This window comes from Amblyomma americanum, chromosome 3 (genome assembly GCF_052857255.1).
Source record: "Amblyomma americanum isolate KBUSLIRL-KWMA chromosome 3, ASM5285725v1, whole genome shotgun sequence".
Taxonomy (NCBI): Eukaryota; Metazoa; Arthropoda; class Arachnida; order Ixodida; family Ixodidae; genus Amblyomma; species Amblyomma americanum.
Window position 1 is genome coordinate 66490257 of NC_135499.1, and position 24842 is coordinate 66515098.

The 24842-nt window shown below is 48.7% G+C and overlaps 6 non-coding genes and 1 pseudogene across 6 annotated transcripts; all 7 read left to right on the forward strand.

Annotated features, from left to right (window-relative positions):
• The first annotated feature begins 14148 nt into the window (after positions 1-14148).
• TRNAS-CGA (transfer RNA serine (anticodon CGA)) lies at positions 14149-14230 on the forward strand. Its single transcript has one exon. It is a non-coding gene; the product is annotated as a tRNA-Ser (tRNA).
• Positions 14231-14319: 89 nt separating this feature from the next.
• On the forward strand, positions 14320-14401 carry TRNAS-CGA (transfer RNA serine (anticodon CGA)). The gene has a single exon. It is a non-coding gene; the product is annotated as a tRNA-Ser (tRNA).
• Positions 14402-14490: 89 nt separating this feature from the next.
• TRNAS-CGA (transfer RNA serine (anticodon CGA)) lies at positions 14491-14572 on the forward strand. The gene has a single exon. It is a non-coding gene; the product is annotated as a tRNA-Ser (tRNA).
• Positions 14573-14661: 89 nt separating this feature from the next.
• Positions 14662-14743, forward strand: TRNAS-CGA (transfer RNA serine (anticodon CGA)). The gene has a single exon. It is a non-coding gene; the product is annotated as a tRNA-Ser (tRNA).
• A 2926-nt stretch (positions 14744-17669) lies between these two features.
• On the forward strand, positions 17670-18674 carry LOC144123022 (uncharacterized; annotated as a pseudogene).
• A 110-nt stretch (positions 18675-18784) lies between these two features.
• On the forward strand, positions 18785-18866 carry TRNAS-CGA (transfer RNA serine (anticodon CGA)). The gene has a single exon. It is a non-coding gene; the product is annotated as a tRNA-Ser (tRNA).
• Positions 18867-22286: 3420 nt separating this feature from the next.
• On the forward strand, positions 22287-22368 carry TRNAS-UGA (transfer RNA serine (anticodon UGA)). The gene has a single exon. It is a non-coding gene; the product is annotated as a tRNA-Ser (tRNA).
• The last annotated feature ends 2474 nt before the right edge of the window (positions 22369-24842 follow it).

A 24842-nucleotide genomic window follows, 5' to 3' on the forward strand; every position in this document is an offset into this window, starting at 1 on the left:
GCCTGTGTCGCATCGGTCCTAGGCACAGCACTACATGCCGCCTCGGATTACCAACGAGCTCCACAGAGCCAGAACTGGCTGACCTCCACATGGCTGCGGATCTCCTGCTCCTGACGCCCGAACAGCAGCAAGTAGACATACTGATTGACTCCAGAGCTGCCCTTCTGCTGCTACGGCGAGTACAGACTAGGCAGCCCACCATGGCCCACCTCAGAGCCCCCCTGATTGCCATCGACGATGCCAGCCGTGCCGTCTGCCTGCAGTGGCTTTCCTGGCACGTCGGCAACGCTGGTGGCGAAGGCTGCGGACCACCTGGCCGGGGCCGCCCACAGCAACGGCTCTCCAGTCTCATCAACCGTCGGCCAGCTCGACTTCGCCCGCCCTGCCATCCGGCAGGCTGCACGGGCTCTCTACCCGGATCCGCGAGTGGCTTCAGGGGGCTGCTCCCTGAAGGTGCCACAAAGCCTACCACGGAGGGAGCGGATCCTCCTCCTGTGGCTTCGAACGGGTGCCTCATGGACTCAAGCCCGCTTCCACCACCATGGCAGAGCCCCTCTCCGGCCTGCTCCTCCTGCGGAGCCGACGAGACTGGGCCAGCTCCTCTGAGCCTGCCCGACCCTGGGTGCAGCCCGCAGCATCATGACGTGAGGCTACCGCATCCTGGGCCTGCCTGCCTCCACGTACCGGAACCAGCTGCACCCGGCGAGTAGTCAGATACCGGCCTTCCGGCTACTGCTGGAGTTCCTCTGGTCCCTATTGCTGGCCTCTCGCCTCTGAGTCGGTTCCTCCCCGAGACGGCCGTCCCAGTCGACTCTGCCTCCTCGATCCCCTAGCCTCCGTGAGCCATCTCTAGCCTGCGGGCGTCCACATCCCATTCCCGATGGGAGCTGCCTCGGACCCAGACAAGTCGCACCCGTGACTGAACCACCTGACGAGGAGCCAGAGTCTCCACTGCCACGGCTCGAGCCATGATGCCACGGAACCTTGGCAACGTCAACCACTGTGTGGCACTAAAAAAGCTCCTCTTCCCACTCACGTCGCACTCCCCCGTCCCCGCTCCAAGCAGTGCGCCCACTATCAAGGCGGACGAAATCGAGGACTTTCCTCCCGTATCCACAAGAGAAGAGAGCTTTAGGCTGTGTTAGTCAGTGTTTTCTGCTGCCAGAGGGTAGCTAAATGCGTGAACCTTAGGTTATTTGCTTCTGCGTTGTGGTGGGCGCCATGCGGCAACAAGTTCTGCTAAAACTAGGCTTTTGTGCTTCAGTTTAGTACCTCCTGCGGCGATCGTTGCGGAAGCTACCATGGGGGCGCGTTCCGAGTCCGTGAGCGGTCATCACGGGTTACGCTCCTGGTGGCTGGGATGTGTTCGTTGGTGCGACATACCTACAAAGCCTAGCCGGGCCCGAAAGCCGACTCTCCGCGAGTATGGGCAATGCTTAATTTGTATCCAAGTGCTACTCGGGCTACCCGGCTTTCGTTGATCGAATGCCGCTTTTTGAAACTCTTTAGGTGCATGCACCTGGACCAGTTTGGCTTGGTTTCAAGGCGTTTAACGTCCCGAAGCAATTAAGGCTATGAGGACACCGTAGGGGAGGGCTGCGGAAAATTTCGAAGACCAGGCGTTCTTTAACGTGCAATAATTGCGCACGGTACACGGGGCTCTAGCATTTCGCCTCCATCGAAATGTTACCGCCGCGGCATGGATTGAACCCGTGCCTTTCGAGTCAGCTGTTGAGCACCATAACGACTGAGCCACCACAGCAGTTCTGCCTGGTCCCGCGGCACAGGGCAATCCCCAGAACAGATAATGTATTCAAACCGAAATACCATCACAGATAAGCACATAAAGCCCTTAGATATCTCAAAGACAGCACTTGCTGGGCATTGTGTACGCCCAGTAGATATCCAGATTCCTCCACATAACATTGAGGGAATGTCCGGTGGATTATCAGAAATGCATCCCTACCTATAGAATAAGGTGCATCGACGCTACGGCTGGACATTTGTACATCTAGCAGATGTGCAGAGAGTTCAGTTTGATGTCTATACTACTTCTTGAGTACTGCTATAAATGCCTCTGCAAAGAACCTGCGGAAATTTTCGTTCAAAGTTGATCTGCAATAATATTAACAATGAGCCCAAATCCTGGTAGGTGAACAGCTCTATTCAAGAGCCATAAATGCATATGCTGGCCGTAAAAAAAAGACTTGTAACTTGCTGCTTCCTTGTTTATCGAAGCCAACTAGGTAAATAATGTTAGTTGCCAGTGCCGAGGCAAGTCTATTGGTTGGATTGATATTAAAATGGTAAACATTTGGTACTTTGATAAGGAAGCTACTCTGAAGCAAATGGCAACGAACAAAGCTTGACAGCTGTTCCCAATATAACTTCGCCTGCAAGGAAGGTGTCACTTACGAGGTAATACCGGGGACTCAAATTCAGCTTTGTTCCGAAGCTTCCAGAGGTGAAAAATATTAAGTGGACCAAATGCAAGCACAGTTAGGTGCGCCTGGAATGGCTTACCAGGAGCCGGAAGACCAGGCCACATCAGGGGGTGATATCCATGTAAAAAGATCTATTCACCCAGGACAAGCAAAAAAATGTGCAAAAGAATTAGATGCTTAGAATCCCATTGAGTGTAAAATTTGTGCACTGCGTCAGCATAAACTTGATCAAGGAGCCACCTGCCTGGAGGTACTTAACAAAGGTGAAATTCAAACCGCCGCTGGCCAAGGGTGACGCTGGTGAACACTTTCAAGGTCCGTTTACACTATACACAATGCCCTTGAAAGAAGATTAGAAAGCAGTGGCCCTAGCTCAGTTAGTAGAGCACCGGACGCGAAATTCGAAGTAATGGTTTCGGATCCCACCGGCGGCATAGAATAACATCGAGGCAGAATGGAAACAGTACTCTTTTTCTAACAGGGCAACGAACGATGCGTTTCAGTTCGCAATGGCGGGTTAAGCCTCTGCCACCTTTTTGTTAAACAGATTTTGTCGCGCTTCCTTTTTTTTTGAGAGATCAGAGGGACCCATTTTTGAGCGCAGCGATGCAAGCTCGGTTGGCAACCGTATTGTCCGAGTTCATTGTCTCATCCTGCGAGTATAGATGTCGTAGAGTGTATGGATTTTGGCATGAAAATATCCTCGCTTTCCGAATGCTGCAAGAGCGTTTCTCTATGAAATACCTGAGTTCTATGAGGACTGAAGTTTGTATAAAGATTCCCGTGACTTATTCTTAACGCCGCCATTGTTTAGGACCATATCGCATGGAGGCCCAAGGGAAGATATTTTGAAAAGAGTTAGAATAATGAGCATCAAACCAAACATGAAAACCTTTTTCTTTAAAATGCGCACAAATACACTTCCATTCAAGACATGGTTAGCAGAAAAAGGCACTTTTGTACCATGGAGAGTTATATGTTTATTGTGTAAAAAAACCGGAAACAAAAGAGCACGTTCTTATAGATTGTTGGGACGCGGTCTCTTATTAGGACATATTACAGCGTGCACTTTAAAAAAGACCTCCCAATTACACCCTTTGGAATTCGATTTATGCCTGTTGAAATTGAAGGGGGCATACCTTACGACTTGTTTATGATTTTGGGCCTCCATGGAATATGAAAAACACGGATGTCGACTAGACGTGCTGATGTTAACACTCGCCCAGTTAGAGAAAACTTATAGAAAACGTTATGCATGTACGTGACGCCTATCGTACACTGCCAGAGCCTTCCGACTGGGTTGGGCTCGTGGATGATTTTGTCGACATGAAGCGATTTTTAATTTCCATGCTGGCCACAGGACGGTCAACATGCTTTATCCTTTGTATCTGCGTTGTAAAATGTCAAAACAGGCAATAAAAAGCAGTGGTGGCCGAGAGGTTAAGGCGATGGATTCGAAATCAACTGGGATATCCCTGCATAGGTTGGAATCCTGTCGACTGCGTGTACTGGCTATCGGGACTCGCAACTTTTTATTCGCGCGCATGTCCTACGTACAAAAGGAGAGAACAAAGGCGCTGTTAGTTCCACATCCGCAGTCGTAGCCGTGTGGTTAATTCTACTTCCGGCCACTGCCGAGTGCAGACATGGGATCATGTGCTCCAACAGCGCGGCGATAGCGGCCTTTGCTAGTCGCGGAAACAGGTTTGGAGATAAGGCAGAACAGGACTACGAAATCATTCTGCCTACGTTTGTACCGGTCGTGTTGTGTTAAACACCGTGTTTTGCACGGCGATGTGCGAGTTAATCCCTACAGGGTCGAGGATTTCCGCGACGCCCTCGCCAACGCTGGTACGCTCCCCGACGTTGTGACGTTGGGGGCGTATCAGGACAACCATGTTTGGGCGGTCACGGTCAACAGTATCGAAGCAACGAAGAAGCTGGCAGCGATCAAGGAACCGGAGGTTAAAGAACGGCGCTGCATTATCATCGATCCTCCCGACCAACAGGTAAAACTACGGCTGTACTGGATGCAACGCGGCGTAGCCGATGACGACATTCGGATGGCTCTTGCGGCTTTCGGGAACGTAACGGAGGTGACCCAGAAGCGTTGGGGTGTTTCAGGCGTCAAGGAGAAGGGTTCCGCAACCAGGGCCGTTCTCATGAAACTGAAGCCCGGTGTGAAGGTTGACGACCTTCCGCACCAGTTACGCGTGGCCGGAGAGCTGGCCCTTGTTTTGGTGCCTGTGTGGCCCATGCAGTGCCTACGGTGCCGCGGCACGGGTCACGTTCGACGTGAATGCAAGGTACCCCGGTGCTCTAAATGCAGGCGTTACGGCCACGGCGACAGTGAGTGTGTCGGCACATACGCGGTGGCTACCGGTGCAGTATCCAGAGACGATACGGCGAGCTTCTGATGGATGTCGTCGAGGTTGGGGAGGCGGCAAAAGGAGCCGAGGTAGTTAGCAAGGCTGCTGGGAGGGCCGACGTTTAGTTGACTCCCAGCGGAGACATTAGTGAACATGGCAACGAAGGGAAGCAAATTGAAGAGGAAGAATTATTTTCGAGTCAGGCAAACACGTCGGCAAACGGGGAGAGCGTCCCGGCAACGAAGGACGCCGATCCAATGATCAGTGAGGAACAGCAGTACCAGAGCTGCGCCCGTTCAGCGTGCTGCACCGCCTCAGCCAAGCACCCTCATGGCCTGAACGGCCGCGAAGGGGACAAGGCGGCAGGTTTCAGTGGTGAGGAGACGCCAGCAAAAACTGCTCAGTCGCGATGGTCTTCTTTCAGACCGACACCCAACATTTTGGCGGACAAGCGTGCCGGCGATAAGGCAGCCCCGCGGCAAGGTCAGGGGCCTGCACCAGATGGCTTCGGCGTTTTTCCATGTGATAGACGGGAGCGGTAAGCACCATGCTCTTGGCCTCTTCGCTCTTTGCGAAAATGGCTTCTGTAACCCTGTAGAAAGAGACCACACTCAATGTTAGTGGCTTGGCCGGAAAGAAAAAGCAAAGCCAAGTGTACCGGTTTTTAACGCAGCACGATATCGGCCTACTGGCCGTGCAGGAGACAAAAGTAGACGGGGAGGAAGAGCCTAGTGCGACATTTCACGTCTAGATTCTACGCTGTAGTAAGCCATGCGATAGGTACGTCTTCTGGTAGCGTCCTTTTGTAAAGAAGTTGCCGGGTTTTGTCATGCACGCTCATTTCTCGTGCCCTTCAGGTCGGTGTGTCGCTGTCGATTTTACATTGAGTAACACTGCTGCTGTATGTGTGACGGGTTGTCTCTGTGTATGCACCAAATATCACGGACGAAAGGGCAGCGTATTATCAGTGTTGAACAGCGTCTTAGTTCCGAGAAACAGCTCATTATCACGGGCGATTTCAACTGTGTCCTGAGTGTCTGCGATAAGAACAGTGCAAAGGTGCTCAGGGATGCTAGTACGAAGATACCGCCTCAAATCATAGACATATGAAGCCTTGAGGATGTGGCGGAGTGTTTGCAAGTCACGTGCGGTGTGAAGTACACACACTTTCAAGCCACGCTTGGCTTGACCGGATTTATGCATCGCTGGACGTGATTCCAAAATGCAACAGTTATCATGTAGTGCCGGTGTCTTTATCGGCCCACTGTTTAGTAGAATGTGGGATACGATTGAAAAAAAAAACGGGGCAGTGCTTTTAGTTTGGATCTGTGGAAAATAAATAACAACCTAATTAGGAACGATGACTTAAACCGTGGAGTAGTTGAAGAAATCAGCAAAATTGAGCCAAGTAAACTGAAAATATGGCAATAGTGGGAACTTTGCAAAGAACAGGTTAAAATAAAAGCAGTTGAACGGTCTAGTGCCATTGCGTACGAAGAGGATCTAAACGGGCGCAATGTAAGGTGTATGCTTGCAAAACAGCTCGAAAAGGAATGTGAAGCGCTTGGTAAATGGATCGATGACATCAGGAAAATAAAACAAAAAATTCAACTAATAGAAGAGGACCGATATCGCGGAGCGTTGGTGCGGGCCAGAGCGGAAGATGTTGCTGCAGGGGATACGCCCACGAAACGAGCCCTGGGCATTGAAATGTCCATGCGCGGCAAAATCACATTGACAGCATAGAATGGATGGCATCTTATCATACGAAAACGAACATATACAGCGTGCGTTTTTTGAGTACAATCAGGCGCTCTTCGCATTACATGACTCAGACACGAACACGTTTAAGGACAGGTTTATGGGGGCACTGCCGCGGCTTAGCGACGAGCAGAAAGACGTGTTAGAGCTCGCAATAACCGAATCAGAGGTAGAAATTGCAATAGACAATTAAAATTCTGGGAAATCGCCAAGAAGAGGCGATTTAAGCGCGGAGTTTTACAAAGCATTTAAGAGCAGAATCACGCCAGTGTTGAAAGTCTTTAATGAAGCTTACGACGTAGATGTATTGCCTACGTCTTATGGCAAATCACACACTGTCCTAATTCCAAAAACTGATGAAGGTGACAAGTTGGACGCGTAACAGGGTACAGGCCAATTGAACTCATAAATGTGGATTACAAAATTTACATGAAGGTGTTGGCGCAAGGGTTACAGTGTGTAATCCAGGAAGTTGTTGGCTCCCTTCAAACGTGTGGGATAAAGGGCCGGTCTGTTCTGTTTAACCTACACAAGGCAAGATGTGTGCTCGAGTGCTGTGACGTTACAAATAGTCGCGCTGCGATCTTGCAGCTTGACCTCGAAAAGTCGTTCGACTGTGTCGCGCATAAAATTTTGCTGTGCATTCTGGATTACGTGAATGTTGGTTCTGTTTTCCGGGAGGGTGTCGCCTTGGCGTATCGGAACTCCACGACGAGATTGATTGTTAACTAGAGTCTGGGGACCCCCATTTTCGTGCAGCGTTCGGTACGTCAAGGTCGCCCCCTCAACCCTCTTCTGTTTGCCTTACATCGAGACTTTGTATTTAAACATCACTGAAAATGAGAGAATTCCTGGTTTTCGGCTGCAAGCTGCCGAGGTCAAGCTGCTGGCATATGCGGATGATTTGGCGGTTTTTTTCGTTAATCGAGAAGGTGTAACTGAGGCCGTTGAATGTGTCGCAGAATTCTGCAAAACCTCAGGCAGCAGAGTCAACTGGTCTAAGTCAGTGGGGCTCGGGCACGGAGCATGGTAAACGACGCCTGACCACTTTAAAAACGTACCCCGGGTGAAGACCCCAACGAAATACCTGGGAGTTCCACTAGACAGCTATCGCGATGGCGAGACATAATGGAGAGCGCTGACACAGGATGCGCGTGAGAATGCGGAACGATGGAAAGGAACAGGCTTATGAATTTTCGCTAGAGCCAGCGTGTGCAACCTTTTCTTTATCAGTGTGTGGTATGTGATGCAAGTGTTGCATTGTGGAAGAATGAACAAACGGAAGCTGCATCGAATTTTCGCTGTTTTTGTGCAGGCTGCGCAATGGGAAAGGTGCAGCCGGACGAATTTATTTAGAAGAGTTAATGAAGGTGGAGTGCGCCTGGGACACCTTTTCGTGCGGCAGATTGTTAATAGATTTATGTTTCTGCGCGATGTCAATGATCCGTTTCGGCGCACCACGTGCCAAGTAAGGCTCGGGCGTGCGCTGCCTGACTTTGTTGTTGCGACCGAAACCATGTCGGGCGGAATTTTGGGGTACTTCAGAGAAGTTGTCGCAAGTGCGCGGTTTCTCTCCACGAGGTTTTCCAACGAATATTTATCCACAGTGAACAAGAAGAAGCTGTATAAGGATTTATGTAAAGTTTTTCTGCCGGAACCCATGTACAGGGCCTTGTACAGTGGAGGCCCTGGAAGGAATTTGCTAAAGAGGGTAAAGAGAATGCGCGTCGAGCCAGGGGTTAAAACTTTCTTTTTCAAGTTGCACATTGGAACGTTATCAGTCAAATTGTTTTTACAGGATAAGGACTTATTTGTTCCGTGGGGTCCTAACTGCCTTATCTGCAAGCAACCAGAAACAATGGACCATGTTTTTCTGCATTGATGGGAAGGGGTTTACTTTTGGGACGTATTCCAAAGGACGATAAAGAAACAATTTCCACTTCACCCCCATGGAATACGGTATCTGTCCATTGATAATGATGATAGAGTACTATTTGATTTAATAATGTTAATAGGCCTCCACAGTATTTGGCGCTTGCGAATGGCAGGATATTACTGTGATCCCGACGCACGGCCAGCACGAATTTATTTTCGGGAAACCGTGCATCGATTTGTTGAGAGGGTAAGAGCGGCTGGCGATGTTTCCGAGTGGTTGTCAAGGTTGGAGCCTTTGATGGCCCTAAAGGAATTTTAATGTGACGAAGCCAGCCCTGGCCAGGCTGACTATATCAATACCATGTGTTCACTGTGTCCTGTAATTTTGGTCTTGTCATTCTTGTGCAAAGCCGTGCAATAAAGAAAAAAGTCGGGGCCGAATGGTTAAGGCGACGGACTCGAAATCCATTGGGGTCTCCCCGCACAGGTTCGATTCCTGTGGACTACGTGTACCGGTTTCCGGGACTCGCTCTTTTATTCGCGCGCAAGTCATACGTACTAAAGGAGAGAACAAAGGCACTGATACTTCCACATCCGTAGTCGTGGCCGAGTGATTCTGTGGCCGGCTACGCCAGTGAACGGATGCAGGATGCAGGCCTCTGTTGGAGCAGCTTCAGCGGCCGTGTCTGGCCGCGGTAACAGGGCTTCTGAACAAGAAACTACGTATCAGGCTGTTTTACGAGGGATGCCTAAAGGGCGTTACGTTTTCAATACTTTTTTTGCACGCGGATATCACGGCCCGGCCGTATCGCGTGGTTTCTGGGACACGTTGGCTCAGTATTCGTTGCTCCCGGATGTTATCGCCCTGAGGGCGTATCGCATGAGCCATGCCTGGGCCGTCACATTCAAGGTGTCCGAAATAGTGAAGAAGACTGCCGGCATCGGAGAACTCCGTGTGTAAGAACGGCGCTGCCTGGAGACCGACCCTGTAAACTAGGGCGTGCGTTTAAAGCTGCACTGACCGCTGTACAGCGTGCCTGACAATGGCGTGCGTGCCACCTTAGCGCCTACGGAAAATTCTCTGAGGTGGCCCGTGAGCGCTGGCGAGTACACGGCGTGTTGGAGAAGGGCTCAACCACCAGACTCACCACACTGAAGTTAACGCTGGCGTGAAGCTTGACGACTTGCCGCATCAGGTCAACGTCGGCGGGGAGCTAGCGCTGGTTGTCGTACCGGGAAGGCCTCCGTTGTGCTTCCGCTGTCGAAGTACAGCCCATATCGACAAAGAGTGTCGGGTCCCTCGGTGCAGTGTCTGCCAACGGTTCGGGCATGAAGACTGCCAGTGTGCTCGTACTTACGCGAGCATTGCGGGCCCCTGAAACAGTGAAGGCTCATCTGAGTTGCTGATGGACGAGGCGGATGCAGAGGAGGCAGCCAGGGGAACTGGCCAAGTTTTGGCTCAAAAAACCCCTTCGCTGACGCCTCTATCGAAAAGGAGTGTGACGACGACGACCAGTGCTGTCAAGCCGAGTGAAGATGCGGGTCTTGAACCTAAGCAAGATAGTAATGACCAGGCGGAAGACACGATGAAAGCCGCGGCCGAATATACGGACAGTGTGGAGGCTTTTATCACCGATGTCATGGACGTCAGCCTGGAAGCTGCTGATATATAATCTGGAAAACGCTCCCATGAGGAGAGCGTCGGCGAGAAGCCGCAGCATTGTGTGGGTGGTGATGAGCCGCCGCCTAAACCATCGGGGCCTCGACGGTCGACGTTGAAGACCCGGCCGAACATCTCTGCCGATTCCCGGCAGGCGGGGAAACCGCCTCCGTATCAGCTCAATGAGGTTTCGAGTTTTTTTTGTTGTGGAAAGTACCCAGCAGACAGTGTGCCTTGGTCCGGAAAGGTTGGCGAGGGACATCAAGGTGGTTTCCCGACGCCAGCACTCGCATTCCTGGATCAACGACACTGCCCTCTGTGAGTTAGAAAATGTTCAAAGATTTTGCAGAGTGGGCACTGTACGTCAAAGGCCTTTTATTTCAAGTGCATGGCGATGAAACTAGATACAGCTCTGCGCGTAGCTACTTTGAACGTCAGAGGCCTTCGTACAAGGATGCGCCAATGTCATCTGAATCGTCTACTTGCTGACGACGCGCTCTATATAGTGGCTGTCCAGGAGACGGAAATAGAAAGTGAGGAAGCTTCTGATCGTATGGTGTACCAATTTCGTCCAGTATTCAGTGTTTGTGTTTGACATTCTGTTGACACCTCGGGTGGGTGCGTTATTTTTATGCGCAACAATCTAGGCATTATTGTTGAGTCTGCTATCGCTTGTACCAGAGGACGTCTTCTTGTCGTTGATTTTACTTTTTCTAATATGTGTTGGCGAGTTATCTCTGTGTATGCATCAAACGTAGGATCCTAACACCAAGACTTCTTCAGTCGTCTTGAAAATTATCTTGTTTGTGACAGAAACCTGCTGGTGTTGGGTGATTTCAGCTGTGTTTTTGTAGCGGCGGACCGTATGAGCGCCTGCCGGTGCGTCAAAAAAAGTGCTCAATTATTGAATATTATTGTAAATGACCACTGTTAAAAGACATTGGCGAAATGTTCACTTACGGTAATAGCCCTCAATATACACACTTCCAGCGTGACAGTCATGCTAGGTTGGATAGGCTGTATGGATAGGCCGAATTCGTGCATCTCTGCATGACCTATGAAGTTCAACCGGTGGCACTTAGTGAACACTGCCTCGTAATCTCAACCTTTGGCGCCAAAAAAAACATACGTCCTTTAACTGGCACTTGTGAAAATTTAATAGTATGCTGTTGGAAGACAAAGACTTCATAAATGAAACAACAAATGAACTGCACAGGCTGCTAGAGACACAGCCTGGTAGCTTGGCTGTTCAGTGGGAAGATTTAAAGAAACGAGTGGAACGTAAAGCAATACAAGAGTTGTCTTAATAGGAATAAAGAGAAGGAAAAGGAAACTCATTTGAATGAGCAGTTAAAATTCCTAACCTGCATTGAAAGTTGTGAGCCCGGCCATTTTTTTTTAAGAATTGAGAGAAGTTAAAAGGCAGCTTAAACAATTAGACAGATATACAAAGCAGTCGTCATTAGTTCTTGGTCCGAGAAATTGTGGACCGATGAAACGCCGACTAAGCGAGTATTGTTCCACGAAAAGCGTTACATTCTCCAGAAAGAAATCACGCAGAAAAGGCACAGGGCTGAAGTTTCTAGCGATACTAAAGTTATCCAGAAGGTTATAATGGACCACTTCAACGGCCTTCTCGGTCATAAGCGGGAGATGGGCGAATCATTTCTGGTTCATTTTTTGCCCCTACAGCGAAGACTTGAGGATGAAGTGAAGGTGCGCTTTGAAATGGCCATTAGTGTGGGAGAGGTAGAATCTGCCATCGATGAATTGCAAAGCGGAAAAACACCTAGCCCAGATGAACTAAGAGCCGATTACTACAAAGAATTCAAATGCATCATAGCTCCCTTTCTGCTCAGTGTGCTCGCGGAGGCGTAAGAGCGGAAAAAAGTTCGACTGTCTCTTACAACATCACACATTGTCCTGATACCCAAAACAGATGCTCCGGAGAAGCACTTGTTGGTGGGCGCTTATTGGCCGATAAGTCTCACCAACGTAGATTACAAGACATATATGAAAGTTTTAGCAAAGGGAGAACAGGGCGTAATCAAGACCTTGGTTGGACCACACCAGACTTGTGACATCAAAGGACGCAGTATCGCGACAAATATACATGTTCCACATAGCATACTGGAATGTTGTGACACCATTCGGGAGCACATTGCAATGATTCAGCTGGATCTTACGAAGGCCTTCGATCGTGTTTCACATGGCATTCTTTTTTGCATTCTTGATCATTTGAACGTAGGGCGCGTTGTATCGGAAGGCGTGAGAGTGGCTTATGCGAACTGCAGCACACGAGTAATCGTAAATAGCCAGTCCACAGATCGACTAAAAGTGATTTATTCTGTGAGGCAGGGATGCCCTCTTTCGCCCCTACTGTTCGCGACTTACATAGAGCCACTCTGCTTGGCCATAATTAACAGTAATCTTATTCCGGGCTTTCAACTGCAGTCATCCCATATGAAAGTCCTCGCCTACGCTGATGATGTTGCCATTTTTTGCTCAAACAATGGCAGCTTTACAAAAGTTGCCAACCTAGTCGAAAAGTACTGTCAATAAACTGGCTGCCTGATAAACTTTGACAAAAGCTGCGGGTTTTGGCACGGTAATTTGGATGATTCACGAGAACATTTCTGTCGGTTGCAGTGATCAAAACTGCCAACGCGGTATCTTGGCGTGAATCTCGAATGTTATCGGGATGCCAGTGACCACTGGAACGATATAGCTTCAAGTGCGAAGGAGAAGGCAGACTCGTGGCAAGATAGGCAGCCGTCGATGTTTTCGCGCGCCTATGTCTAACATTTTCATTGTGTCAAAGACATGGTGCCTAATGAACGTGTTGAATGCATCCCAAGCCAATATTCAAAGAATTCACCGCGTCTTAGCAGTTTTTGTCTGGGCGTCAACATGGGAGTGAACCAGTCGCACCAATTTATTTCTGTCAAAGGTGGGGGCCTTGGTCTTTTTCATTTGATTTACGCCAGGTTTTATCGCGAGTCATGTTCCTCTATGACCAGTCGGACAGCTTTTTGCGGACTGTTAATTGAACTGCCATTGCAGAGGCTGCTTCCAGAAATTGTGGTACCTTCGAGCAAGAATATGTGTTTTTCCGCCGTAGGGTACAAGACAGAGGTTGTACTCTCGTTCAGGCTTCTCCAAGTGCGGTTTTCTCTTGAATACTTTTGTAAAGTTTCAAAGAATAAGTTGTATAAGGCCTTAATGGATGTAATGATGCCAGTTCCTCTTTACGGAAGCCTGCATCGTGAGAGTCCAGGGCAGGATGTTTTAAAACGAGTTTACAGAATGCCAGTTAATTTATGAAAAGGGTTTTCTACAAATAAAATTCAAATACGCTCCCTGTTAAAACATGGCTGAACGAGAAGGGGATTTTCGTCCTCTGGACAACAAACTGTATCCTATGCAAGACGCCCGAGAATATATAGCACGTATTCCTGGAGTCTTGGGACCCCATTTATCACTGGAACGTCCTCCAAAAATGTACCAAAAAAGATCTTTCCCTGACTTCTACGGTATTAGATTTTGCCAATTCAGACTGAAGCTCCTAGGAGTGTCCTATGACTAACTCATGCTGTTAAACCTCAACAGCTTGTAGAAGACCATAATTCAGGTACGGCATGCTGATTTAAACGTGCGTTCTGTGCGAGAAAACGTCATTGCAAGTGGCATGTGCCTGAGAGAAGTACACCTGGCACGAGCTGAACAGCCTCAATGGCTCTTTGTACTAGATGACTTGGCTGTATTGCAAAGATTGATATCCGGTTCTATGAGCCGAATTGGGCTGAGGTGTTTCATTCTTTTTGTAATTTTGGTTCCGTGTCAAATTCGGCAATAAAGAAAAAAAAAAGCAGTCGTGGCCCAGTGTGTAAGGCGGTCGACTTGAAATATATTGGGGTCTGCCCGCACAGGTTCGAATCCTGTCGACTGCGTGTGCTGGCTACAGGGACTCGCTCTATTTATTTGCGTGAAGGGTATACGTACAAAAGGAGAGAGCAATTGCACTGTTACTTCCGTAACCGCAGTCGTGGCCGAGTGGTTAAGGCGATGGACTCGAAAGCCATTGGGGTCTCCCCGCACATGTTCGAATCCTGTCGACTGCGTGTGCTGGCTACAGGGACTCGCTCTTTTTATTTGCGTGCAGGTTATACGTACAAAAGGAGAGAGAAATTGCACTATTACTTCCATATTCGTAGTTGTGGCCGAGTGGTTAAGGCGATGGACTCGAAGTCGATTGGGGTCTCCCCGCACAGGTTCGAATCCTGTCGACTGCGTGTGCTGGCTACAGGGACTGTCTCTTTTTATTCGCGTGCAGGTCATACGTACAAAAGGAGCGAACAAATGCACTGTTACTTTCACATCCGCAGTCGTGGCCGAGTGGTTAAGGCGATGGACTCGAAATCCATTGGGGTCTCCCCGCACAGGTTCGAATCCTGTCGACTGCGTGTACTGGCTACCGGGACTCTCTCTTTTTATTCGCGTGCAGGTCATACGTACAAAAGGAGAGAACAAATGCACTGTTACTTTCACATCCGCAGTCGCGGCCGAGTGCTCAAGGCGATGGACTCGAAATCCATTGGGGTCTCCCCGCACAGGTTCGAATCCTGTCGACTGCGTGTACTGGTTACCGGGACTCTCTCTTTTTATTCGCGTGCAGGTCATGCGTACAAAAGGAGAGAACAAATGCATTGGTATGAGCACATCCGCAGACGCGGCCGAGGGGCTCTACTTCAGCTTCCCAATCGCAGCAGAGTACCGCATGCGAAACGGAGGACATCGACATGCACCCGAATTCGAGCGTGCCAGCAAAGCGGGCGCACGACGACCGCAACGGAGAAACTATCAAAGACGGGGACGACAATGAGGAACCCCCGCTAAAGGCCCTTCAAGTACGGCGGCCGTCTTTAAAACCGAAGCCTAATGTGCCACCTGACCGGAGGACTACGGCTGCAACGCCTACACTGTAGCGGGGGTGACGCTTCAAACACAGCAGCGGTGTCTCGGTCGGTGACCGAGAACAGTGTCTGCCTGGAGTCACCTTCCGGCTACTGCGACGTGCACCTGAACAGCGCGAGAGAATTACGGACTTGCAACACGACTTCCTGTAATTGAGACGTGAGTAACTTCTTCGGCGACTTCCACATGCCTTCAATGGCGGCCAATCTAGAAAGTAGCCTAGGGGCCGCGACACTGAATGTGAGAGGCCTTTCAACGAGACGAAGACAGCAACAGCAAAATCGTCTTTTATTAGATAACGATATCGATCTGCTGCCTGCCCAAGAAACGAAAATTGAAAGTGTAGAACAAACTGAACGTATGGTTGAAGTTTTCCGTAATAGGTACAACGTGTGCGTTTGTCATGCGGTGGAAAAGTCGGGGGGTTGTGTTATCTTGATCTGTAATTCTAGCGCAGTAGTTGAATGCGTGGTAACGTGTGACTCAGGGCGGCTTATTGTCTGTGATTTTCTTTTTTCTGGAATGCCATGGAGAGCTGTATGTGTCTATGCACCGAATAAATGTCGTGAACGTGAAGCTTCCTTTAAAAGTATTGAATCGTGCGTGGCGTGCGAAAGGCGTGTTATATTACTTGGAGACTTCAATTGTGTCTGCAGACCGGGAGACAAAACTACTAGACAAGCTTCACGGGACGTTAGTGCAGAACTGTTACTGCAAATCGTTAATGAAAATGGGCTAGCGGACATTGGCATTGTGCTGACACCAGAAGACCAAGCAAATTTCACGCACTTTCAAGGTGTTTCTCATGCAAGACTTGACCGCATGTATGTCCCTGTTGAGTTGGTGCCAGTTTGTTGCTGTTATCAGATCCGACATGTAAGCTTTTCTGATCACTCTTTGGTTATGGTCACCTTTGGTAGAAAGGAAAGAGTGGTAAAATTCAAGTGGGAGCTATGGAAATTCAATGAGAAGTTAATTCATGATGAAATATTTGTTGCTAAAACAAAGGAATAGATCAGCGACTTGTTGCTGAGAACATCCGGAAACTTCATATATGAATGGGAACAGTTTAAATGTATTCCTAAACTCGCTGCGATAGAAAGAGCGTGTGTGCTGAGACACAATCAAAGACAACAAGAAAAAGAGCTCCATAACCAACTAAGCTATATGTTAAGCGCAGAAAGCTTCAAGCCGGGATCGTTCGCGCAAGAAATAAAAAATAAAAAGTAAACTTGAAGTTATTGATGAAGAGAGGTACCGCGGCACGGTGATAAGGGCACGTGCCGAGAGGCTCTGGCAGGGTGAAACGCCCACAAAACGAGCGCTGAGCGAAGAAAAAGGGCATGCGGTGAAAAAAAAATAAGCAAAATTTGTTATCACAACCAAGTTACCAGTAAAAAGGCGTTGGTTGAGCGGGACTTTTTCGATTATTATAGAGAGTTGCTTAGCCAGCAACTAAATGCTATTGGCAACTTCAGAGCCGACTTTCTTGCGCTCATGCCTGTTCTGGATGATGACGTCAAGCAGACTCTCGAGAGACCTATAAATGTGTCAGAAATAGAAGCAGCCATTGACGAATTAGGTGCCAGTAAGTCGCCGGGGCCGGACGGGTTTGGTGCCGCCATATACAAGTTTTTTAAAGGTGAAATGGCTTCTTGCCTTCAGCGCGTGATAGCTGAATGCTATGAACACAATATGACCCCTCCGTCTTTCAGTATTTCTCATATAATATTATTACACAAAACTGAGGACCCTGTTAGGTTACTCTGCATCGAAAACCACCGTCCTATAAGTGTAACAAATGTCGACTATACGATATACATGAAGGTGCTTGCCAGTCGGTTACAGAATGTTGTCACGTCACTTGTAGGTCCGCACCAGACATGCGGCATAAAAGGGAGGTCAATTTTCACAAATATACACACAGCAAGAAGTGTCCTGGAATGTTGCGACGCAATGCATGATCGCGTAGCTATGCTGCAATTAGATCTGCAGAAGGCATTCGACAGGGTCGGACACGATATCCTGTTCGCACTTTTGGAGCATGTGAACGTCGGCTCTGTCATCACTGACGGTGTGAAAATGGTGTATAAAGAGTGTCTCGCCAAATTAGTCATAAACAGGGATTTAAGTGAAAGCATACCAGTGCTGTCTTCTGTCTGACAAGGCTGTCCCCTCTCGCCCCTCCTCTTCGCCCTTTACTTGAAGCCATTCTGTGTGAGACTCCTTATGGGACCAAACATTCGAGGGTATTCCTCCTTTGATGCGGAAGTTAGAGTTTTGGCCTACGCTGACGACATCGCAGTGTTTTGTGCCGACCAGGACAGTGTGCGTGAAGTTGTTAAGGAAACCGCGGAGTTCTGTAGTGTAACTGGTAGCGCTGTAAGTTGGACAAAATGCTTAGGATTCTGGAAGGGGGATTGGGAACACACTCCTGAATTTTTCTGCCAGATGCAATGAACGATCACCCCTGGCAAGTACCTTGGAATCCCTCTCAAGCATTACCGGAAAAGTAAAGAATATTGGGACGAGGAAACTCAACGAGTTAAATCTCACACAGCTAAATGGGGAGGGCACAATTTTTCCATGTTTTCGAGAACCACTGTGTGTAATATATTTCTGGTTGCTAAAATATTTTATGTTTTGCAAGCGTTGAGCATGGCAAGAGCGGCGGTGCAGAAGCTGCACCGAGTTTTTGCGACGTTTGTATAGGCCTCTACATGGGAATGTACAGGCCGGTGCAATCTATTCCATGCCGTACGGAACGAGGGTCTCGGGCTATCGCATTTATTTCTCAAACAAGTAGTTACCCGGTTTTTGTTCTTGCGCGATCAAAGTGATCATTTTATAAGAAAAATAATACAAGTGCGATTATATCATTCACTGCCTGAGTATATAGTGTCCACTGTATCAAGCACAACGGCGTTAAGTCCATTTTTCCACGAAGTTGTCGCATCCTTTCGTATTCCCCAGGCGAGGTTTTCGCGAGAGTATTTGGCCAATGTCTCGCGGAAGGTGCTATATAAGGACCTACGTGATGTGTTCTTGCCTGTACCAGTGTATCGTGCTGTGTATAAATTGGCTTCTGAACGTGATGTCCTTAAAAGGGTTAAAAAAATGCCAATCATAGCTTCGGCCAAGTCTTTCTTCTTTCAGTTGCGTACTGGCACTCTAATATTGAAGCCATGGCTGCAAAGCAAAGGTCTCTTTGTGCCTTGGAGCGTTAACTGTATTATCTGTAAAAAGCCAGAAGCTATTGAACATATCTTTCTCGACTGCCACGACGCAGTTTTCCTGTGGGATATTCTTCAGCGAACTTTAAAAAAAGATTTGCCGATAACACCTTTTGGGATACGTTTTCTGCCATCTGCTTCACCTGAAGGAGTGCCGTGTGACCTGATGATGCTGCTGTGCATGAACAGCGTGTGGAAAACAAGAATGGATGTAAGACACGAACATGTTGTTATACGTCCCGCTCGACAGTATTTCGCTGAGAGTGTGATGTACATCAGGGATGTTTTCAAGGCACAGACTGAACCTCCCTATTGGTTACCGGTCCTGGACGAGCTGTCCTCAATGAGGCATTTTTAACTGCATTGCACTAGACAAAACTAAACTAGTGCTTTTATATCTTTGTATATAGCAGCGTTGCATTTTGCGTGATTGTGTGCATTTGCCAAGTCGATAGTAAAGAAAAAAAAGCAGTCGTGGCCGAGTGGTTAAGGCGATGGACTCGAAATTCATTGGGGTCTCCCCGCACAGGCTCGAATCCTGTCGACTGCGTGTACTGCATGGTTACCAGGACTCGCTCTTTTTATTCGCGTGGAGGTCATACGTACAAAAGGAGAGAGCAAATTCACTGTTGCTTTCACATCCGCAGTCGTGGCCGAGGGGGAGTCAGCTCCCGGCCACGCTTGTGAACGGAGGTGTGATGGGCTTCGTAGGAGCGGCTTCGGCGGCCGTGTCTCGCCGCGCCAACAGGACTGCGGAAAAGGAAAGTGACTACCAGGTTGTTCTACCAGGCTTGCCTACAGGGCGTTTCGTTTTAAATAGTTTTTTTTGGATGCTGATGTCGCGGCCCGTCCATACCATGTGTAAGATTTCCGCGACGCGTTGCGGAACATTCGCTGCTCCAGGACGTTATCGCCCTGGGGTCGTATCGCATGAGTCAAGTCTGGGCCATCACATTAAAGGATGCCGAGGCGGTAAAGCGGATTACAGGCATCGACGAGCTACTTGTGAAAAAGCGTCGCTGCCTGGTGATTTACCCGGCAAACCAGGACGTGCGCCTGAAGCTGCACTGGCTTCTACACTGCGTGCCCGACGAGGAGGTGCGAGCAGCCTTCGCGCAGTATGGAAAAGTTTCGGAAACTTCCCGGGAGAGCTGGTGGGTGCATGGCATGACATTAAAGGGCTCAAAGACATGGTTTGTCACCCTAAAGATGAAAGCAGGCGTGAAAATCGACGACCTGACACACCAGCTGCCCGTCGGCGGTGATTTGACCCTTGTCGTTCCTGGCAGGCCTCCCTTGTGTCCGCGCTGTCGGAGTGCCAGCCACATCCTCAAAGAGTGCCGGGTTCCACGTTGTGGAGTCTGTCGACGGTTCGGCCACGAAGATGGCCAGTGTGCCTGCACTTACGCGAGAATTGCTGGAACCGGGACAAGTGAGGACTCATCTGAGCTTCTAATGGATCAGGCGGGTGCGGAGGAAGCAGCTGGTTCTACAAGGCTGAAAGTGAAACAAGATGCGCCTTCCTTGACGCTTCTGACGAAGCAGAAAGTTACGGCAGCCAGCGATGATAAGGCTAGTGAAAAAGTCGTGGATGCTCATTCCGAAGACGACCATGACTCACAGAATGAAACGACGAAAGTTTGCGTCGAAACACCCGAAGGCGTGGAGGCTCCGAGGACTGACGCCATGAACGTCAGCCAGGAAACGGCGGCCTCAATGGCTGGGAAACGCCCACATGAAGAGTAGGTCGGTCAGAAGCAGCAGTCCGACGATGGCAGCGATGAGCCGCCGTCGAAAGCACCTGGGATACGACGTTCAACGTTAAAACCGCGGCCGAATTTATCGGCTGAAACACGGCAGGCGGGGAAACCGCCTCCGTACTTGTGTGGTGCTCTGGAAGATGTGTGTGTCGGTTTTCAGCAGACTATCGTCAAGCGGCCTCGGCAACCAAGCTGGGAATGTGCGCGAAATGGGCTGCAGTGGCTGGACATGCTTGAGAATGTATCTCAGCGGTTCGCTGGGAGGATGTGTGTGCTCCGGATCTACAAACGAGGAATTCGACATGACTGCGAAGGTGGGAAAGTACATCTGCTGGTGACGCCTTTAACGCATGGCGCATAAGCTAAAGACACCACTTCGCATAGTTACTCTGAATGTCAGAGTGCTAGGAGCCTGAAGGCGACAATCCGGCTCCTTCCGGATAACAGTATAGATATAGTAGGTTTGCAAGAGTCAAAGATAGACTCAAGAACATACCGAGCGCATGGTGTCTTCTTTTCAAAAAAAAACATTGATGTGTGCGTATGTCATTCTGTTGGTGCATCGGGTGGATGCTTGCTATTTATTCGTAAATCATTAGGAATAAGCGTCGAGTCAGTGTTCGCCTGTCAAAGCGGTCTTCTTTCGGTAACTGATTTCACTTTCTCGAATTTATGCTGGCGTGTTGTGTGTTTGTATGCTCCTTATTTAGAAAGCAACCGTCAATTGTTTTTTCTGTCTCTTGAGCCATGGTTGCAGAGCGACAAGATTTTGCTTGTACTCGGTGACTACAACTGTGTGTGCGCAGCTGTCGACAGAGTGAAACGCAGATCGCGAAGAGACAAAAGCTCCGAACTCCTGAAGACATTAGTGCATGATTACGGTCTTGAGGATGTTCGCAGCGTGTTCTCCACTGGAAACCAGCCAATATTCAAGCACTTTAAGCGGGATAGTCAGGCTAGATTCGACAGGATACGTAGCTGTCGATCTTGTGCCCCTCTGCTCCGCGTACAGTGTGAAACTTGTGTCTTTCAGTGACCATTGCCTAGTGAGCGCGACTTTTGGAATGAAGGAAAACAAAATCTCGCTTTAACTGACATATACGCAAACTGAATGCAAAAATTCTTCACGATGAGGAGTTTCTTGCGGCTGTTACAACCGAGATTAAAAAGGGGCTTGCTGCGCACCCAACCACTTTCGCAGCTGAATGCGGTGGCTTCAAAGAATGGGTGAAGATAAAAGCAATAGAGAAAAGTACTGTGATTCATTACAATGAGAAAGAAAAAGAAAGAGAACTGAATGCAGAACTTGAGTGCTTACTGAGCATGGAAATCATGGAGCCGGCAAACTTTGCTACAGAAATACGGGACTTGAAAAGTAAGCTCGAAAGAATGGATGCCGACATGTACAGAGCAGCCGTTATACGTTAAGGTCTGAAAAATTGTAGGCCGGCGAAGCGCCGACAAAGAGAGCGCTATCAGACGGAAAAAGATACGCTTTCCAGAAATAAATTAGAAGCATCAGATATGAATGCCGCATCGCGGAAGATGCCAACGAAATTCAATGCACTGTAAAGACCACTTTGAACAGCTGCTTGGCAATAAGCTTGAGACTGTAGACGGCTTTCAGCAGAATTTTTTAAGTCCGGTGCCAAGACTGGATGACGAAACTAAAGAGGGTCTAGAATTGCCTATTACTTTGCAAGAGATAGAAAGCGCAATTGAGGACCCACCATCTGGGAAAGCTCCTGGGCCGGACGGACTAAATGCTGTTTTCTTTCAAAGGCTCAGTTTTTGCTCCATGTGATTACGGAAGCCTATCAACAAAAAAAAGTTCCGTTGTCCTTCTCTACCTCCCACATTGTTTTAATCCCAAAGACTGATGACCAGTAGAAACGAATGTTGGTTGGGTCATATCGACCGATTAGTCTCACCAACGTGGACTATAAAGTGTCTCCCCGCACAGGTTCGTATCCTGTCGACTGCATGTGCTGGTCACATGTAGGAAAGGAGAGATCAAGTGCACTGTTACCGTCACATCCACTGTCGTGGCTGAGTGTTTAAGGCGATGGGCTCGAAATCCATTGGGATCTCCCCACACAGGTACGAATCCTGTCGACTGTGTGTGCTGGTTACCGATACTCTCTCTTTTCATTCGCGTGCAGGTCATACGCAGAAAAGGAGAGGACAAATGCACTGTTACCTTCACATCCGCAGTCGTGGCCGAGTGGATAAGGCGATGGACTTGAAATCCATTGGGGTCTCCCCGCACAGGTTCGAATCCTGTCGACTGCGTGTGCTGGTTACCGAGACTCTCTCTTTTTATTCGCGTGCAGGTCATACGCAGAAAAGGAGAGGACAAATGCACTGTTACCTTCACATCCGCAGTCGCCGATCCTCCTCTGATGCTGATTCTGCTTCGTCGTTGGAGGGTAACGGTGAGACGTGTGTGGCGTCGATCTCTGGCGTGTCAGGTTCTCTGTCGGCTGTCAGTGTGGCAGCGAGTGATGTGCTCCCCTCGGGTTCGTGGGCCGAGGCCTTGGCTGTCTCAGAGGAAGACATGGACAGCACCGCACCTTTGAAACGTCCTGCAGATGATGACGAGGTGTGTATCGATGGCGCTGACCAGAAGGCACAATGTGTAGAGGCCACGGGAAGGGTGGTGTTAAAGAGGAGGGCGATGTCTGCCCGAGAGGCCGCCAATTTGGCGGCGGGCCACCACATTCTAGGGGATGGCGTTTGTTAAGACTGGCACCAAAATGGCGATCGTCGCAGCATATCAAGTCGCTACCCTTAACGTTAGGGGTATGCGTAATCGTAGGAGGCAACAGCAGGTACGGCATCTCTTAAAGAAATGGAGTGTGTGTGTAGCCGCTATCCAGGAAACAAAGTTGTCCTCTGATGAAGAGACAGCAGCTGCTCTTGAGCCTTTTTTGTCGGAATACAGCATTATTGTTAGCCACGCGAGAGGCTTATCCGGAGGTTGTATGGTATTCCTGGCGAACACGCTAGAGATGACAGCCATGTCTTATTGCATAGATGACGAGGGGCGACTTATATGCTGTGATCTCACAATTTCAGGTGTACAGTGGCGGATTATTTGTGTTTATGCCCCCACAAAGCAGCGCGATAGAAGGCTTTTTTTTCTGTCATTAGTTGAACTTTTGTGCACGGACCGCAAAATTATATTGTTGGGAGATTTTAATTGCGTTTGTAGGGATGAGGACCGTTCAGTGGTATGTAAGAGATACGACCATAGTGCTGCATTACTTACCGATTTGGTTTCTGAATATAGTCTTGTGGATGTGGGGCAGGAAAAAGGCGACAGTATACATTTCACTCATTTTCAGTTTTCCTCTAATGCTCGCCTTGACAGAATTTACGTTTCTGTTGACGCATTAGCAAGTGTGTTTGGCTACTGGGTGCGGCCCATTTTCTTCAGTGACCACTGTATGGTGTCTCTTCAGATAGGAAAGTACACTCGGCATGTACTTCACCCTCGATGGGAGTTGTGGAAGATGAATAATTGTCTGCTCTCAGACGAAATCTTTCAGCGTGCTGTACCTACTTGTTTGAAGGACGTATGGTCCCGCCGTGATCTTTCCATTTTTCAAAAGTGGGACTTGTTTAAACAGGAGATCAAAAACTTGGCAATTGAGGCCTCAGCAAGAATCGCTTTCCTGAAGAGACACCACCTTCGTGAGCTTGGGCGCACCCTAACGGAGCTACATGAGCTAGAGAGGGTAAGCACGGGTGCCTATCTCGAAGAGATTAATAACGTAAAAGCACAGCTTCAACAATTTGCGACAGACAGATATAAGGGGGCCTTGATACGATCTAGGTCCCGAAGGTTTCTTGATGAGCAACCTTCTCGTCGGGCCCTGAGTGATGAAAGAGAGAATGCTCTTGCGAAGAAAATATTGGAAATTCAGTATGGTGATTGCACATACAGTGATGCGCCTGGTATTCTTGCTGCTTTCTTCGACTATTATCGGAAGCTGTTTGGCAGTTGCGAAGATCCAAGTCAGGGTTTCGATTACAGTTCCTTGCTCGGAAACTTCCCTCGACTTGATGATGAGAAGTGTGCTATAGTGAAGGGACCTATCACTTTGGATGAAATTCAATCAGCCATTTCTGCCCTGCAGAGCCAGAAATCTCCTGGGCCAGATGGTATTACTAGCGAATTCTATAAAACATTTTCGCCTTGCCTAGTGCCTGTTTTGATGGAAGTTTTCAAAGCATCTTATGATGTGGGTGTCCTGCCTCCCACTTTTTATTCTGGGCACACAATATTAATTCCCAAAAGCAAAGATACTAATCGGTTGAAAACTGTTGAGGGATATCGTCCAATTTCTCTTTGCAATGTTGATTACAAAATTTTTGCCAAGGTTCTTAGCAGTCGTCTGCAGCTCGTCATTATGGACTTGATAGGTCCGCATCAGGTCTGTGGTATTAGAGGCCGCAGTATTCAAACACATATCCATATTGCACGTTCAGTATTAGAGACAGTATCAGATGAGATAGGCCAAGTAGCTCTGATTCAAATTGACTTGGCTAAGGCGTTTGATAAAGTTCGGCACGATTTCTTGTTCGCGGTCTTGGAGTATGCAAATATTGGTGACGTCTTGCTCAAAGGCATAAGGCTGTGCTATAAGAACTCCTATACAAGGGTTATTGTTAATCAGGAGCTAACGAAACCAGTACCACTAGAAGCATCTGTTCGTCAAGGATGTCCACTGTCTCCATTGATGTTTGCCCTATATCTGGAA